Here is a 19,751-nt window from a genome sequence, read left to right as displayed (position 1 = left end):
AATAAAAATATGCGTATTTTCACTAGAACATTATTTTGGTCCCTTTTTTTCTAGATTTCTAACTATAGCACAAAGTTTAATGAATTAAACTTGGGTTTGAAAAATAAAAATTAAGTATGGATGAAGAGCAGTAGGGAATGAGAACTGTGTACACTTTACTGAAAAGTTATGTTAGATGAAATCATGTGCTGTATTTCATAAAGGACAAACAGCACTGCCAACTTCTCATCAAGGAACTGAGGAAAACTCTTCACCAAGCGTAACTAGGTGAACAGTCTTTGTTCGAGTTTAGACACGGTTCCCTTTTTACACTGCGTGAGTGCTGTTGACCCTTCCCAATGTTCTCCCCTCATTTGTGTCTCAGATCATTCTGCGCTGGGAAGTTGCTTCTTATATTAGAGGTTTTAAACTACCTGAGAGTGCTCAGATTCTCTTTGTACTTGTTCAAGCTTCTCCTGGTAAACACTTTTTGTCCATTGTATTTCTAAGGGGCTTGGCATTTTGCACTATGATCTGGAGAATCTGGAGATCATTAGTTGATAGTCTGGGAATAATTCTCCATATATTTGTTCATCTCTGAGGCATTTTGTCTATTTCTAACTTCAGCAATGTGTCATCTCTGTCCAAGTGTCTCTTACCTTGTCAATAGGAGGGTTACTCAAACACCTCATTTCTGACAGGTGAAGAAGTTCCTTGACAGGGTTCTCACCTGAAAATACATTTTCTGTTGGATGGAATGAGGGACATCAAGTTTCTTCTTGTATAGAAATATTTAACATTCTCCTTTCTCCTTATTTGCTGAAGCTCAAAACAACTTCAGGTTAATCATTTTGTCATCTTCACTGAGTGGGCAAAATAAGCTCTTACCCATTAGGTTCCTATGGCCCATTCAGGCCACAGGAGCCCCAATATTCACAGAGGAGGAATTCTTATGTATTCTGTTGTTATCTTTGAGAAAAGCAATACCCTGTGGCTTCCACTCCTGCCTTCAAAAGCACAGCAAGACTGAACATCCTTGCTTCTAGAGTTGACCACAGAAGAAGGATTACTTATTAGTCCTGGTATGACCTTTGTTATAATGTCTCCCTTATTATAGAGGGAGGATAGGAGTAGAATTTACATCTCAACCAAAAGCAAAAAGAGCAATATTTAGTCTCAGCTAACAGACTTTCCCGAAGCCCTATTGTGACTTAAGCACACTGGTGGCAGCTTTTTACTCATAAAAAATACTTGTTACAGAGCACATACCACTAAATGAACCAAATGTACAAAGTGGGGGCTTCTGTTTAAATAAATAAGCACCATTTGACATCTGGTGAAAAGATCTACGCAGCACCCTTTGTTCTCTTTAGCTTACATCGATGAGGTTTTACAATTGAGAAACTGCCCTGTTCGGAAAGGCAGCACATGAAGAAACATGACTATTAGTTTTCCTTTGCTGCAAATGTCTGAAAATTTCACATCTAGAGTCTGTAGTTATTATAGGATTTGGCGTGTGGGTGGTTGAAAATATGGTACTTGGCCTTTTGGTGCCAAACTTTCACACAGCTTCAGCTGTCTGTATACAAAAGACATGGCAGAATGTGTTGCTTTACTTTTAATATTCGGAATTGTTCGCCGTGCCAGTGGAATAGTGAATATGCGGATGGTACGGTTGATCTTGGAGCCTGCCAGTCTCATAGCATCTTAATTGATGAAGATGCTGTTAGGAACAGAGTGAGCATGTGGGTGGGGGATGGCCAAGTGCAAGTCGCAAAGTAGAGAATGCTGCCCTGGGTGACATTTTCTCTCTAATCGCCTCCTCATCCTCCACACCCAATCTTCTGTTTCTTCCCCCTTTTCTGCCTCAAATTAATGAACACATTCCAAAGACTCCAAATGGCTATTCTTCGGTTGATTTTTTTTTTTTTTTTTTTTACATTTTATTAGGTTTTGGGAAGTGAAAAAAAAAAAAAAAATCTGGAAGCCCTGGGCTTCTGGACAATCTTCACTGGAAGTTTGATCTCTTAGAGGCCTTGGACTTGAAGCGAGCTGTGAGCCGTGATCCACAATGGCCGTTTTTCTTCCTGGCTGTCTACATTTCTGTCTTCCTTCCCTCTCTTTCTCCTTTTCTGTCTCTTGATTTTCTTCTGGCTCTGTTCTCTCTCTGCATTTCCATCTGGTTAAAATGAATAATTATTAACCTTACCTCCCGGAAAACGGTGAAGAATAATGGGATGGCTAAGCTGTTTTTAACTTAGAGCAGTTATGAAATCATGTCTCTGAGGAATTTGTAAAATTGTGTGGATAATGATTTTCCTGGAAGAAATCTGTATGTAGCTGGGATCTGGGCTACGACTGCTCAAGCTGTGGGTGTGACACGCATCACCTTCTTCACATAACAGGTGATTTCCACGTGTGCATTCGAACCTGGAGAAGATGGAGGACATGGTCCTTCTTTCTTTGTGGTTGCACCAATGAGTCTCCCTGTCCTCTACTTGCCTTGCACTTCCTGCTTTGCAGGCTTTGTCCGGAGTGGGTTTGGTAAGTGATTATGAGGAAGGAACGTTGAGGACTGTGGAATAAAGGGCTTGATATGGTTTCAGTCTCTGTACTAAAGATCTCCCATGGAATTGCCTATCAGGCACTAGGTTGGGATTGGGGATTTGATGAAAAAGAAGACAGGTTTTTTTTTTTTTTTTTTTTTTTTCCCTCTAAGATGATCACTGTCTAGTGGAGGCAAGACCAGCTACATGATTTTTGAGGCCCTGTGTAAAATGAAAATACAGGGCTCCTTGTATAAAAAGTTATGAAGAATTTAATATTTGATAGCAGAGCTCTGAAGCAAGCACAGGACTCTTCTGAGTGTGGGGCTCTGGGAGGCTTCACAGCTCACACCCCTCGAGGCTGGCCCTGGGTCAGGGAAAGAGATGATGGTTATGAATGGATCCAGGGTGGAGGGAAAGGGCCGAATCAGGAAGACACCATTCGAAGGCTGCTGGTAGTGCCTGGGTCAGAGTGGGTCTCTTGACTCAAGGAGACATGAGAAGCAGCTTTACCTCTGAGAGATTTCCCATCTCGGCTCAGTGTCACACATGAGGTTCAGAAACACACGTTTCTTTTACTCTCTTGCAACACAGTAACCCAACAGCTTTGTCTTGCCAGACTGAATATGTTCTAACATTGTAATCCTTCCTGCTCTGTGAAAAAAACATTATATAAAAGTAACACACAATAAAATAATGTTTTTAGAAAGTCTACCAGGAAAATAAAGCAAAGATTATCTAAGCATAGGAAGAATAAATGAAGCCACTAATGAGATAAGTATAGAATGTACATTCTAGGAGATCCTTTACATTTGTTAGAGGTTGGCTGTAAATTTTGTGTTTTTAAAAATTGTGGTAAAATATATACAACATAAAATTTTCAGTTTTAATCATTTTTAAGCATACAGCGCAGTGGCATTAAGTACATTCACAATGTTGTACAATCATCACCACTATCCATCTCCAGAATTTTTTCATCTTCCCGAACTGAAACTCTCAATCCATTAATGACAACTTCACTTTTCTTCCTCCTCCCAGCTCCTGGCAATCTCTATTCTACTTCTGTCTCTATCAATTTGACTACTCTAAGTTCCTCATGTAAGTGGCATAATACACGATTTGTCTTTTTTTTTTTTTTTCTAGCATAATGTCCTTAAGGCTCATCTATATTGTAGCTTGTATTAGAATTTCCTTCCTTTTTTGTTTTTTTTTGAGATAAAGTTTATTCTTGTCTCCCAGGCTGAAGTGCAATGGCGCGATCTCAGCTCACTGCAACCTCCACTTCCTGGGTTCAAACGATTCAGGCACATGCCACCACTTCCAGCAAGTTTTTGTATTTTTAGTAGAGCCGAAGATTCACCATGTTAGCCAGGCTGCTCTCGAACTCCTGACCTCAGGTGATCTGCCCGCCTCAGCATTCCAAAGTGCTGGGATTATAGGCGTAAGCCACCATGCCCGGCCAATTTCCTTCCCTTTTAAGGCTGAATAATATTCAATTACATTATATTCTACATGTTGTTTATCCATTCCTCTATTGATGGACACTGGATTTTTCTACCTTTTGACTGTTGTGAATATGCTGTTATGAACATGGGTGGGGAAATACCTGTTTAAGTCTCTGCTTTCATTTCTTTTGAATACATATCCAGAAATGGAATTGCTGGATCATGAAACAGTTTTACATTTAATTTTTAAAAGAACAACAAATTTAGTTTTGAGGTTTCTAGCAGCCACTGCAAAGAAGGAAACAATAAATTCTATGATTTGCAGTGCCCCCAAAGTAAACATGGATCAGTTGTTCATGAGACTAGGGGAAACTTTCTCCCATTGGTACTTGCAAAGAATGTGCCATGTAATGCATTGATTGACAAGATCGGTAACAGCCCTAGAATAAATACAACAGTGCGTTTCCTGAGGCTGCTCAGTGAAGTTATGGCATAATGCTAAAGTACAGTTCAATGAATGCAGACAGTGCAGTTCAAGCTTGGAGTGGCGATGGATTCTCTTAGAATGGACAAGCAGTGGAAGAAAATCATTAGCAAGGAAGAGGGAAATTAAGAAACACATCTAAGGGAAGAAGGGAGTTTTTCTTGGGGTGTTGAACAATGAGAACACATGGACACAAGGAGGGGAGCATCACACACTGAGGTCTGTAGAGGGGGACTAGGGGAGGGACAGTGCTGGGGTGGGGAGTTGGGGAGGGTTAACATGGGGAGAAATGCCAGATATAGGTGATGGGGATGGAGGCCACAAACCACATTGCCATGTATGTACCTGTGCAACAATCCTGCATGTTCTTTACATGTACCCCAGAACCTAAAGTGCAATTATATATATGTGGCATTCTTAGCACTTTGCAGTTTAGAAAGGAGCAATGTTCCCCACCACTCCAGGATAAACTCTTCTTTATTTCTCTCTGTAGCAAAGCGTATTGCTGATGAACCACTGCTTCCATAAACTTCAAGTGGGCCATTCCAGCTGCCTCACCACTGCTTAATGTCCTGTACTGAACTCACTCTTCCTGCAGTCCCTACCTAGGGTTTGTTTTGATTAGAAATTCACCTCGCCTTGTCTACTGAGGGGAAAGAAAAGGGAAATTATACCCCAGAGCTTGGGAAGCCCATAAAATGGCAGAGATTCCTGAAGAAGACTGCCCTAAAACCCCAGCCCCCGGCTGCCTGTGCTGTAATGAAATGCATGACTACAGGAGATAATAATAATCGTAGCAATGGCTCGTTACAGCTCCCGGATGATTTGGTGCTGTCAGGAGTGCGCTGTCCGCTGACGTCCCAGGAGGCGAACAGCATCAGTGACTGCAGGCCCTGATTGGGGCAGTGAAATATTGCTGGCAAAAATTAAAAGGTCCCCGTGTCAAAATAATTCATGATATGCATATCTTCCATTCTGATGAAACGGCTGATATCTGGATTAGCAAGATAATAAAACTGATCAGGCTACAGTTAAACAATTTAAGTTGGAGAGCTGTTCATTTTGTAGGTGTCACTTGTCAGATCAAGGGGTCAAAGCAGAATGAAAGGCTCTCCCCAGTAACCTTCCGATGATGTGGATCTGGAGTGTTCTTCATGATTTGTCCAAAGTTTTCATCATCGGACTGCCGGCTAGCATTACTGCGGCAGGCTGTATTCTGACATTCAAATCCCCGGAATGACAGGCTATTAGGAGAGGAGAACTGGCTCCTCATACATTAAGCACCGTATCTCTGACCTGTAATGTGAACTGATAGTGATATTGTAATTGAGTGAGTCTGAAAAAAAAAAGAGGGGGGAGTCTTTATTAAAACATAAGAATAGAAAGGAAAGCATTTATATTTCTGATGATTTGTGGGTTTGTAAAATAAGCTTTTTGGTGATGATTTATTTTCCATTTCTATAATGCTGAGGGGTGTGCATAGTGTGTTTATTTGGTGTAACAGTTATTTAAGATAACACCAACTCTCCCCAGCCTCTTCTCCACATGCTGAGCAGGCACAGATCAGGAGAGATTTGTTCTACAAAGGACAGTTGCTTTAAAATGAACAAAATAGACTTAAGTACAAGCCGAGGCCGGACTGCCACTCTGGATATTTGCCTCATGGCTCTGGCTTCACTCCCTGCTCCCTGTGAGCTCTCTCTCCTCCATAAGCCAAGCCATGCCAAGGGGTCTGGGTAGGAGCACCCCTGGTTATTGGTGTCAGCGATTCCATTGTGGGGCAGTGTCATGCATTGAGTGATTACCTTAATGTGCATTAATGGGGTCTCAGGTGATTCCTTTTAAACCTCTCAAGAAACACCCTAATTTACCAATAAATACCAAAGCAGGCAAATCACTAAATTTGGGGGTGGTGTAGAACCACTAAAACAGCCTGATTGTTTGGGAACCATAAAGAAACTCAGTATGTATGTGTGTGCATGAATGTGTGCCTGTGAGTGGGTACACGTGTGTGTATAGGGCATGCATGTGTATTACATGTGTGCATGCATGTATGTGTGCATGTAAACACACACACACTTGGCTCTGTTGCTGATTTCATAGGGGGAAGAATTGCCCAGGGATGGTTCTAGTAAAGTGTGTTCCCTACCAGGCACTAGGAAACAGAGATTGTGGGGTGAATTTTAGTACTGACACACTAAGTGACCCTGGGCAAGTTGACCAGCATCTCCATCTGTAAAACAGTGAAAACGGTGTCATGGTACCACGGTAAGAGGGAATGACATGATGAGCACAAGGAGCCATTGTGAATTGCTATATAAACATGAGACTTGGCCGTTAATAAGGATAGGACTGACAAAAGCTTAGTACCATACAAATGTAAGGCTTTATTTTATCTACATCTACTGGCTATTATTAGAGGAGACCTCTTCAATTCTTCAAAATTTAAGGTGAGTATGTTTCATAAAATACCCTAGATGAAGTATGGTACCTTTAAGCCTTTTGGAAGGTTGTCTTTAGTTTCTGTGCAGTCCTCACTGTTACAATAATAATCTATTTTTTAATTAGTAAACTTTTCTGGTGAAAAGCTGTTTGTGCAGAAGAGACATCACAGCCTTCACCATAATAGAAGCTAGTAAATATCATTCTTCTCGTTTTATAGATGGTGGCACATAACAAGGGCATTCGTAAATGCCAAGAATGAGTTAGCAATGAGAGAGAGTGGAGGCAAGGATGATACAAGATATTTGGCTTAAGAAACTGGCTAAGTTGATGCTGGTGACATTTTTACAGATAATGCATGCTGAGAGTAAGAGAGTTCCTGGATATAAAAATTAAGAGTTCTGTTTAAAATACATTAAGTTTGAAATACACATTATGTTGTATATTTTTCCCTGCTGTAAGTTTAAGGATACTTGAGTGACTTACTTTTATATTCACGTAGAAAAAATTTTATAAAGTAACTAAATTATAGTTAAATAGATCAGTAACAAACAATGAATCAATAATTTCCTTAAATTCAACAAAGACATTGAACACTTACCTGAATATGGCCCTGTGTATAAAGGATACTTAAATAGCTCTTTGGATCCTTTTTGTGAGAAAAAAATAGTGCATGACGATAGCATGTAGTGAGCATTGTGGATTAAGGTGATCATTGAATGCTTCCTGGAGGGGCTCAATTTAGAAAGAGACCAGGAAGATGGGATGATGGATGAAAAATACAAGGGCATTCCATAAGAGGAAAACATCATTATTATCTGCTTCAAATGTACATCTGAATGAAGGCCTATCAAATATGAACTTCTGATTTAATGACTGAAATGAAATAGTCAGTGGAGGCAGAAGTAAAGCACAGTTGAAATAATAAGAGAGCAAGAAGAGCTAGTATTTTGGAGATAGCTGTGCAGTGTGATTAGATCTAACTCTAGCAGTGTGTGTTCCTGAGTACTAGATATCACTTCAAGGTCTTTGAGAGGCTTCTGAGTCAAGGACAGGCAAGTTACCTCAGGCTGCAATTCAATGAGCAAACTCATTCTTATACACATATTCAAATCAATAAAAATTTCAATTACCAAAGAATTTCTGAGTGGAGACTAGTCCCAGGTGCTGGGATCTGGGGTAGCCAGAGACTTGTTTATGAGGAGATCAATGCACGGTCTGTGTCTGGCCACCGAGCTCCGTCTTAGTCTGATGGCGTAGGAGGAACAAGAGAATTGAGAGGGAAAGCGTTTGGATAAACATAGCAGGTAAATAAAGTATTTTGTGTGCCTTTCCATCTTAAAATTTGTCTGAAGGAAGCACCACTGTGATAGCTAAAAATGGTTTTGCTGTGCCTTAGTTAATTCATATACTAGGAAGCTCTGGCTCAGTCTAAGCTACTTACATCAGTGTTGATATTTTGATTTATCAAACCAAAGAACTTGTTAGCAGCATGGCCAATCTATAACCTTGTTCCAAGTTTTGGGGTCATTTTGGATAGAAATTAATGTAAGATTAAGGCTGGGTTTACGTTAGATGACCAATGAGTATAATCTTGCTGTATTTATAACTTAACACATAATTTATTAAACTTTTTGAAACATATTTTTATATGTTCGGGAAGTGTCTGCTGTGGTTATGTGAAAGGCAGAATAAAAGGAGGGAAGAAGGGACAAATGACACCCCATCTTGCTATGGCTGAGATGTTTCTATGGGAGAACCCATTATATCATCTGATTGGCAAATTTCTGAAGGGTAAGCGGTTAATCTCTCATGGCCATCAGTACCAGCTAAGTCGAGACCAGCAAGCTTCCTGAACTCCAGTGTTAATTTACAGATAATAAATAATAATTCCATCAAAAGTGAAAGGAAATTTGGAAAAAAAAGGGTACTGAATTGAAGTTAGTTAACTTTCTATTTATGTTGAAAGTAGAAGAAAACGTCTACTTAATTGTCTTACAAGGACCAGCACAAATAATATAGTCTTACGGAGGTTATGTATGTTGTTTGCATATTTCTTTTTTTAAATTTGAGATGGAGTTTCCCTCTTTTTACTCAGGCAGGAGTGCAATGGTGCCATCTCGGCTCACCACAACCTCCACCTCCTGGGTTCAAGCAATTCTCCTGCCTCAGCCTCCTGAGTAGCTGGGAGTACAAGTGTGCACCACCATGCCCAGCTAATTTTTGTATTTTTAGTAGAGATGGGGTTTCACCATGTTAACCAGGATGGTCTTGATTTCTTGACCTCGTGATCCACCCACCTTGGCCTCCCAAAGTGCTGGGATTATAAATGTGAGCCACTGCGCCCAGCCGTTTGTATATTTCAAATGCTGCTTTTATTTCCAAAATAGTGTTATTTGTTCTATTGTAATTATTTGCTATAGCAAAAACACACAATGTTTAGTTCAGATATAAAGTCTTTAATCAGATGTTCAGTATAGATTAGAGATGTCTTGGTTATGCTGATAAAATTTCTACAAATTTTGAATGTATCATAGGTATAAAACATTTCAGGAAAAAGCAAAATGAAGAGCATCCTGGGAGGACCTAATTTAGTTCCAAGAAGGTTTCTGAAACCAGACCTTTGGGCATCACGCTTCACCTTTAACCCTTTGTTGACATAGTATTTTTCATTATTATAACCTCATTTTCTTTAGTCCCAGAATAGATGGAAGAAAACGCTTTTAAATATATATCTTTCATTCATCATAAAGAGAGCAAACCAGGAGAGAGAGCCAGGGCTTTTTAGAATTATGGTTTGCTCTCTTTCTGATGAGTGAAGGATATCTATTTACATATGGTTTGTAACTGTCTGAGAGATGATCTGGCCAACCTGGTTTCATAGAGACAGTTTTTATTCTTATATCTGTTGATTGAATAATCTGTAACATTGTGAACAAAATGAGGTACCACAGGGCTGGTTTTCTAGTGGAAGGTATTGCAGTTGGTAGGTTATAGCCTGTGGTCTGAACCCAACTGTCTGGGTTTCCAATCCCCGCACCATCACTTATTAGCTATATGACTTTGTATGGGATACTTCTCTGCACTTCCATTTTTCTATCTGTGCGATGGGGAACATTGATAAACAGTGATTCTCTCACAGGGTTTGTGTGAGGTTAGTGCTAGCAAATGCTATTCTTGTTCATACTTTTCCATTATAGGTTTATTACCCTCATTGGCTCTTGACGAGATAGGACTTTGCTCTTCTTTGAAATCTAGGAGTGGGTGTCAGTTATTATCTTACTGCTAATGTGGAATTAATAATAATACATTATTACCAACACTATTAAATGTCTTCTTAAGGCAAAGGAGTAGAAGTTTTCCTACAGATTAAACTCTAGAATGGAAAGTTGAAATGGAAGGAAATGAGGAAGACCACCCCCTAGGGGTGGAGGAAGCTGCTCTGAGTGTTGTGGGCTGGAAATAGACTCCAGAGGGAGCTGCACCAAGCTCTGTCAGTAGTCAGTCCCAGCGCAGCTCCATCCGACCAAGTTGCTCCTGGGTCCTTCTTCTCAGGAAAGAGTCAATAGCATGTACATGTGGTTCTGCGTCTTGCCTTCAGGGGGCGCCACCTGCAGCACTGGCCATTTGTATCCTGATGCGTTTCTCTGCCTCCTTCCTATTTCCTTTCTGAAATACACTGTTTCTACAGCCCATCGAATTTGGGTGTAAGCTTGGCCAGCCTCGCTGTCATCTTAATATATATTATTTCAGTTTTTCACACAATCTGTAATTTATTTTATTGACTTTCTAATAAATAGTGGGGGAAAGCTCTTATTTCCATATGGACTGTGCATTTTGGAGAAGCTTCTCATGGCTCAATACTAAAGCAAATCCACTCTGGCTCATTTTCATCCCTCCCATTTGAGGTTTATGTGTCTCTCCTCTCCTAATTTTTCATTAGAATATAATAATAGTCTGAGGAAAGGGTGATTTGATATGTGATCTATTTCATTATGTTCTTATGGTAAGGGTAGCGTCTGAAGTGGGAGAGCATCACTAATTTTTCGGCACAGTAATTTATTCCGCAGTATTTAAATGTTGTAATTTTCACACGGAGGCACATGCTGCCACATCTATCTTCCCCTGGACCAGTCTGTCTTGCTCTTTCCTTTTCATCTGTTTTGTTTTTGCATATTTTTTTCATAAATTCGACAGATGGCCTCTTGATGAATCCTTGATAATACTGTCATGTAAAGCAGCTAAGACTAGAAATCATCTCGCAACAATTTTTCATCGCAAAGGGAAAATTGAACGGAGACAAACATCACTAAGTCCATAACAAGAGCCACAAAATATCTACTTCACGTAAATAAAGAGGACAGGCTTGCCTCCTAATGCTTTCTCACAAATGCCAGCGTCCTTTTAAAGTCCTGTGAATGTTTTATTTTGTGTTTAGATCCCCCTGCAAGCCATGGGCTGGTTGAGATCTGTGGATTTTCACATCCCGAACATTTGGGCAACCTCTTTTCCACATCCTCCCTTTTACCCGAGCCCCTCCTTTTGGGCTTCATAATTGTGGATCAGGTGAAGTTTGCGTCCCCTCATTTCAAGGTCATGCACCAGTAGGACCATTTTCCTGACTCAGAGAACACGTAATTTCACAGCCGTGTACTCCTCATTAATCCCCCCGAGTGGGGGCTCGAGAAGTTCCAGATCACAGGTTTGTTTTTGTCTTGTTCTCTGACTCAGTGCTTCACAAAGGGATTAGATTAGCCCTTTTGATTGTATTTATATCTTACTGCATTACGTTAGAAGCAAAGTGGTTTCTTTTACCCCCTCGTCTCCTCCCCGCTTCTGTGCCCCTTTCCATTTCCTGTCTTCATATTTTTTTCTTCCCATTTAATGAATAGGTTGCAGTTCGTTAAAGAGAGGTTTGTAGTAAATACAGGGAATTGTTCATTTCCTGGTAGTCACTGTAGCTTTCTTTTCTGATTTATAGACGTGTATACACACACATGCATGTGTGCGTGTGTGTGTGTGTGTGTGTGTGTATATATATATATATATATATATATATATATATATATATATTTTTTTTTTTTTTCTCTTTCTGAAGCCTGTCTGTGAAGTCTCCAGGATTATCATGAAGAGGAAAATTTGTTGTTGCCCAGTGGCAGTATGAATTAAAGTCTCTCCTGGTCTGAATAAGAATGGTATCCAAAAATTAGAACGTCCAGATTCCAGAACATTATTACTGTATTTCTCTGTGGTTTTGACCTCTAGGATGAGGGGGCACAGGATCTCAAACAAGACTCTTTCCTCATTTTTAAACAGCTCCTTTCTTCTTGCCTGCCCTTCTCTATCCTCATCCCTGGTTCTGACAGCCTCTGTGACCCTCAGTGAACGTTAGAAGGACCCATCTGGGCCTTTTATGATTTCTTAAGAGGTCAGCCACTGCAAACCATCTTTGGGGGAGCAGGGGGGCGGGTGGGGGGCCGTACTGAGAATCACTACTTTTCATGATGGTAGCAATAATGGCTTTCATGTACCCACTAGTTTTAAGTATCAGGCACTTCACTGCCTCCCATTGAGGTAGGCATCGTTGTATCTATTTTATAGAATAGAAAAACAAGCTTCAGAGAGGTTAAAGGGCTTCCCTAAAGTTCAGATTGTTAAAAGGATTGCAGCCAGGACTAAACCAGGTCTGCTGGATTTCATAGTCCTTTCTGTGCTGTTCTGCTCCCTCAGCTGAGAAGTTGTTCTCAGCTTCAAATTTAAAACCAATAGTCCCAGTTTCAAGTTTATGAGAGTACAAAATGAAAAGTATACTTCATGTGATGAGATGATTCATTCTCTTTTTATTTTCCCCATCCTTTTGAACATAAACATAAGCTCGGAAGTAATCAAGTGGAATCGGGGCAAGCTGTACTCAATTTCAATGTAACATGCAGAAGATATTAAGCCTGCCCTGGGCAGTGGCCCTCTATTCAAGAGGCCGCAGATGCATTGCCTAAGAGCACCAGGTCTGTGTCAGATAGACTTGGGTCTGAATTCTTGCTTCTCTACCTGCTAGAGAAGTTACTTCTCTACTTCCAGGATGTGGATTGTTGTGAGGATTAGAAATTAATACATGTATAGCACTTTAGAAAGTCTCTGGCACAGAGTGAACACTCGAGAAGTGATAGCTGTTGGTTTTGCTGTTATTAGAGGTATTATTTTATAGCCCGCCAGGCAAAGAACACCAAGAACACACCAGAATCAAAACAAAGTCAGCAGGGAGAGGGCACATGGGAAAGCCTTAAACTGACCTTCTGAGAGGGACTTGGGAGGGTTGGATTGTAGGATCTGGGCTTGTGCCAGATGATTCTGGGGAGGATTTAAAGAAGCTGAGGTTGGTTTTGGATGAAATGCTGTCAAGAAGCAGGGTCAGTTTGATGACTGAATATCTTGGTAATTATTTTGTCCAAGAGGCAGGAGGATTAGCGTAGCGGTAGAGCTGTCACTGGTAAAGAAGTGGAAATTGTGCGTCTTCACTGAAGGTAGGGGATTTTTAGCATTCTTCTCTTCGTCTCATTTCAAAGACGGCCTTGAACAAGCTTTGTCTCCATGCTTTCTCCTTTGTAGCCACAGAGTGACTATTTTTTTTCTGGTTCATTTTCTGTTGCTATGATTGAATAGCAATTATACTGGAGACTGGGTAATTTATAAAGAAAAAATTGTATTATTGTTCTGGAGGCTCGGAAGCACAAATTGGAGGGGCTGCACCTGCTGAGGGTGTCCTTACTAATGGGAACTCTGCAGAGTCACGAGTGGCACAAGGCGACACATGGTGAGGTGGCTCACAAGGGAGGTCCATAGTTATAACAGACCCGGTCTTGTGATAACCAATCCATCCGCTTGATAACCCATTAATCCTTGAATGAACCTTTATAACCCAATCACTTGCCAACACTGTTGTGTTGGAGACCGAGTTTCCAACACATGAACTTTTGGCGGATACTTTCAAACCATAGCATGCTGCTGTAACAACGTACTATAGACTGCATGGCTTTATAAACAACAGATATTTATTTCTCACAGTGATAGAGGCTAAGAAGTCCAAGATCAAGATGCCCACAGGCTTGGTGTCTGGCAAGAGACCATTCCTCATAAACAGCCATCTTCTTACCCTAGCCTTACGTGATGGAAGGGGTGAGGGGTCTTTTTCAGGCCTCTCTTTTAAGAGTGCTGATTCCATTCCTGAGGGCTCCGCTCCCATGACCTAACCACCTCCTCAAGGCCCCACCTCCTAATACCATCATCTTGAGGGTGAGGATTTCAACATAGGAATTTTGAGAGGATATAAACATTCCAAATATTGCAGTGATTGGATCTGATGTTTATTTGTAATCTGTGATAATTGTTTATTGTTTATGTGCAGTTGTGAATACAGTGTCTTATAGGGTAACTGCAAGGGACTTTTATAGTACTTACAAAGTGCCTGGTTATAAGTGTTTTAAAATGTAAACCTCTTTTTATTTTCATAACAACCCTATGAGTTGGGTACTAGTATTATGCCCATTTTAAGCTGAGAAACTTGAGATAGTGAGAGGCAGTGATTTGCCCAGGGTGACAGCTAGTAAATGACTCATCACTGCTTCTGTTTTCTGGCTCTCATTTCCTCACGAAGGCCTCACTCATCTGATGCATTTGACATTCCCTTTGAGCTCAGAGAATTCTGACGGTGTCTTTTGTGACTAAGACACAAAGATGGGAGTTCTTTCTTCTTTTTGCTGTATGGCGTTTATGTTATTTATGTTCTTGTTTTCTTTGAATGTGCAGGTGGCTGGTGGGCGAAGAAACAGGTTAAATTTAAGTTGTGGAATTGGGTCAAGGGGTTGGAAGGACTCACATGCTCTTGGAACTTCTACAGGGCTGGTTGCATAAGGTACTAGGAGCTCAGGGACATGGGTTGTTATGGTGAAAATTGTATTGTGGACAGTACCTGTGATATTGGCAAAACAATAAAGTTTTCTAAAATACTGAAAGTCAGACATGGGTCTGTATTTCCCATTTTACTACAGAAAGGCCATGACTTTTAAAAAGGAGAGGGCTCTGGTAGTGAAATGAAACTTAGAAAGGAAATGTAAACTCTAGTAGGAAAAGAACTTGAAAAATCCTTGTTTTTAAAAACAAAGAAAACTAGTATTTAGTAATGTGACACATATTCATTGAAAATGGAATGTATACATGGAATTGTGATAAGTCCTGGGTAAAGACCCCCAGAATACAGAAGTCCCTCCTTGTCTGAATATGTTCCAAGATCCGCAGTGGAGGCCTGCAACTGTGGATAGCACTGAACCTGACTGCCACCAACTGGAACAAGTTCCGTTCGTATCTTCCACTCACAAACATAATGCCTTTTTCATCTTAACTGGACGTGTATCACCCACTGTGGCTGTAGAGTTTACAGTTTGAAGTGTGACAGCAAAACTAGCACAAACTTCTTTTTCTCTCTTCACAATTTCACAGACAGAAGATTTGTTCTTACCATAGATCGCGGCAACCTCAGCATGTGATTCTTTTCCCTTTCCCTTGAGAACTTTCACCTTTTCGCTTAAAGGAAGCAGCTTGCAGCTTCTCTTTGGCCTGTCGGAATTGCCAGCACCACTATTCTTGTCATTTGGGGCCCATATTAAGTAAAATAAGTGTTTCTTGAACACAGGCACTGAGATGCCTTGACAGTAGATGTTATAGCCGAGCTGGCTATTAAGTGACTTAGGAGCAGAGAGTGTCTAGAATGTGGAGACATTGGACAGAGGGAGGATTCATGACCTGGGTGGACAGACCACGATGGGGTGAGGTTTCACCATTTGGCTCAGAATGGCATGAAACTTAAGACTTATGAATCATTTATTTCTGGATTTTTTCATCTAATATTTTTGAACCTTAGTTGACTATGGATAACTGAAACTGCAGAAAGTGAAACTGCTCATGGGGGGGGGCGGGGGAGGGGCTCCTGTACACTCCATTACAAGATAGACAAGATAGCTGACCAAATTCTTTCCTCTTTTAATTCCATTCAACAAACAGGAGATTGTTGCAAAATAATTGCATTTTTTGCTAATAAAAGTAATGACAAAAATCCCAGCCACTTTCGCACCAACCTAATACTTACTGAGCCCCTAACATTTAGTAGGCACCACAAATGTGCATGCACACAAATTCAAAAACAAACTGAAACCTCGAATCCAACCCACACCAAAAACAGATTGATTAAAATAAAATAAGAGATTTTTTTCCTCCTGAGTTGTTAATTCTTTGCCTTCCAGAAAATGAGAACTTTTTCTTGGTGACAGTATTTTGTAATAAATGATTCTTATTCCAGGCTGCCCCTCAAACTGTGCTTTTTGCAATCTGCAAAATAAATTTCATTTTGGCTACCAGGTTAACAGTCAACTCATGTTTATTGATATCAAGTTCTGTGCTAAGAGCTTTCACCATTCAATTTTCCTGGCTTAACCAGAGTGTACAGTGGGAGATTTTTACTCTGCCATATCAGTGAAGAGTCATGGCGCACAGACTAGGTAAATGAAGTGGCAGGCTTGAGAGATGGGATTTGAACCCACGTCTTCTTGCTTCAAATTCAGGCTTCCTCCTTCCGCAGAAAACAGGACTAAGAACAAAATTTAGAATCTTAGCACCCTGGTTTTTTCATTTGCCTCCTCCATCATATGAATTTCTTATTAATTCACACATGTATTAACTGTTGCAGCTACTATTTTTTTGAAGACAAAACTTTCTTTTCATGTTAGATAGGCGATGTTGCTATGTAATTGTTCACTTTGTTAATGGCCACGAGATTAAAGAGGGAAAAAAGAGGAATGTGAGAGAGTGGCTTTTCCACATCCTGTTTGGGAGTCAGCAGTTTGTGTCTTTTAATAAATCTGGATCTGAAAAACAAATTCTAGAATTCTGTTTTCCTCTTAGGTTCTTTGCCACCAATCAGGAAGATATGTTTTGTTTATGTTATTTTGCCTGAAACTGATAATTTGATGAATTCAACTGTATGTGCCTTTGTTAAGGCAAATCACTGAATCATTTTTTTGTTTGTTTTTGTTTTTGTTTTTTGGAGACGGAGTCTTGCTCTGGCACCCAGGCTGGAGTGCAATGACGGGATCTCAGCTCACGGTAACCTCCGCCTCCCGGGTTCAAGCTATTCTCCTGTCTCAGCCTACTGAGCAGCTGGGATTACAGGTGCCTGCCACCACGCCGGGCTAATCTTTGTGTTTTTTAGTAGAGACAGAGTTTTGCTATGTTGGCCAGGCTGGTCTCGAACTCCTGACTTCAGGTGATCAGCCTGCCTCAGCCTCTCGAAGTGCTGAGATTACAAGTGTGATCTCACAGGTATGAGCCATTGTGCCAGGGAAAGTCATTGAATCTTTCTGTACCTCTGTTTCAAACTTTTAAAAATATATAATAAAATCATAGATATTTGAGCAATTCTATTTCTGTGAGCAATGACTCCTAAACATTTTGGAAGGATGTTTACAGATGCATATGGTAAAGAATGCAAGCTCTGCGGTGGACAGGACTCTGCCCTCTCTTCTGTGACCCACTTGGGGTACTGCTAGGTGGAGATCACAGGCCTTATTCATAGGCTGGTACTGCAGCCAACCTGCTTCATTTGTGAATTCACATCTGGGGATTTACGTTATCTTTTGACGTTATCTTTTGTAACTCAGTCTTTGTGATTTTTTCCCCCCTTTTCTCGGGGTAAGGTGGGGGGAATAGAGCATTTTTTTTGTAATCCATCAGTGTGGGCAGTATTACTCTTGTATAGTGTGTGTATTAAAATTCACATCTTTCCATTAACAGGAACTTATTCTGCATTATCTCATTTCCTTAGGGGTTGGGTTATTCCATTTATAATTAATTTTTTTTAAGAATTTATTGCTCAGATGCAATCTTGCCTTGCAAAAAAGCATCTCATTAATCTCTCATACCTCCCATCTATATACTCTTGAACTGTTTTTTTAAACCTCTGAGAAGCCCCCACTTCCCAGTCCAATGCCTGGTGATTTTCCAACATGAAACAAAAAATTCTCACATTCTGTAGCAATTTCAGAACCAGCACAGGCATCAGCAGTTTGCAGCTGTCCCTTTGGGATCACAAAATCAAACAGTAATATCCCTGGTATGGACAAAGCCTGAGCTTCAAATATTCAGCAAGAATCACAGTTGTGCAGAGAAAGCAGCATGCCAAGTGGACTCAGCCAGGCTTGGGGGTGAGAAACTGCACGTTTTTGTTTCAGTGCTGTGTCATATGGATTGCACTACTGCGTGAGCCTTGAACTTTTCTGTGTCTAGGCCTTCAGGTGCAAGACCCATTGCCTATAGCTCTCAGTCATATTGTGAGGAATATAGGAAGAATGATGTCTCTCATGTGCCAGTCAGGCAATCATTGCCTTCTTTTCAGTCGTTTGATTGTTAGGCCTGGAATGCTCATCACCTCCAAGGAGGCAAACCCTGATCTTTCTTCTCTGGGTGAATGGACGAAATATCATTTTTCTTTCAGAGCCACCCAGACATAGGAGTCAGCAATGTCCAACATCAACCTTCTGGACGCAAACATGAAGTATCTGACTTTGACACTATGGGAGTAGGGTTTGTGCTGAGCAGGAAGATGGACAGATGTGGTTTCAAGTTCCACCTCTACCACTTATTTCGTCTGTTCAAAGACATGATTTAACCTGTCTGAGATTGACATGCATTTTATAATCAATGATATGTTGGCATGTTGTCGTAAAGTTCAGCATTTTTATTTCTTTCTTAGTGGAACATAGATAATATCAATCAAAGTTGATTTAGACTCAATGAGATGCTACAATACAGACTCTAAACCCGTAATTGTGATAATGCTGCAGGTTTGCTGTGAAGATAAAGCAAGATAAAGTATATAATCAAATTTGTCAGAGAATTGGAAAATAGTAGCAATTCAATGAATGTTCATTGTTGGAATTTTTAGATACAGAAGATTGGGGTATGTATTAGTCCATTCTCATGCTGCTGTAAAGAACTGTCTGAGACTGGGTAATTTATAAAGGAAAGAGGTTTAATTGACTCACAGTTCCACGTGGCCGGGGAGGCCTCAGGAAAGTTACAATCACGGTGGAAGGAACCTTTTCACAGGGCAGCAGGAGAAAGAATGATGCTCAATAAGGGGGAATGTCCTGTATGAAACCATAGAATCTTGTGAGAACTCATCCACTATCATGAGAACAGCATGGGGGAAACCATCCCTGTGATTCAATTATCTCCACCTGGTCCCACTCTTGACACATTGGTATTATTACCATTCAAGGTGAGATTTGGGTTGGGACACAGAGCCAGACCATATTGGGGTAGATGGAAGCCACTACTTAATGCTTCTTTTCTCCTTTGTCATACTTAGTTGGGGACTGTGTACTTCCAAATGATATCTGTGTTGACATAAGTCCAGGTTTTTGTACTAACTGTAGCAACATTTTTTCCTCCTCTTCTCCCTTTTCCCAACCCCTTTGCCAATCCTTTTTCTGATTATGTGAGAAGTATAGGGAAGAAGAGTTATGTCAAATTGAAAGACAAGGATATAAACCATAAATATTAATTTGGACCTCTATTTTTTCTTGATACATAATTACTTGTTTATAATTTTTATGAGATGCCTCCTTATCATTCATGTGTCTTCAAAAATATTAGTTTTATAATGTAACTGGTTATATGTTAGTAGCTGGTGTTTGGGCAGAAGCTAGAAAGACTGAATTTAATTAGAAATGAACAAACAGATGAAAAATTTTATGGTGAGTATGTAGTAATATAGTAAGACTAAACAATATAGGACAAAAAGAACAA

The sequence above is a fragment of the Saimiri boliviensis genome, chromosome 15, assembly GCF_048565385.1.
Source record: "Saimiri boliviensis isolate mSaiBol1 chromosome 15, mSaiBol1.pri, whole genome shotgun sequence".
Lineage (NCBI taxonomy): Eukaryota > Metazoa > Chordata > Mammalia > Primates > Cebidae > Saimiri > Saimiri boliviensis.
This window is presented reverse-complemented; position numbering follows the sequence as displayed.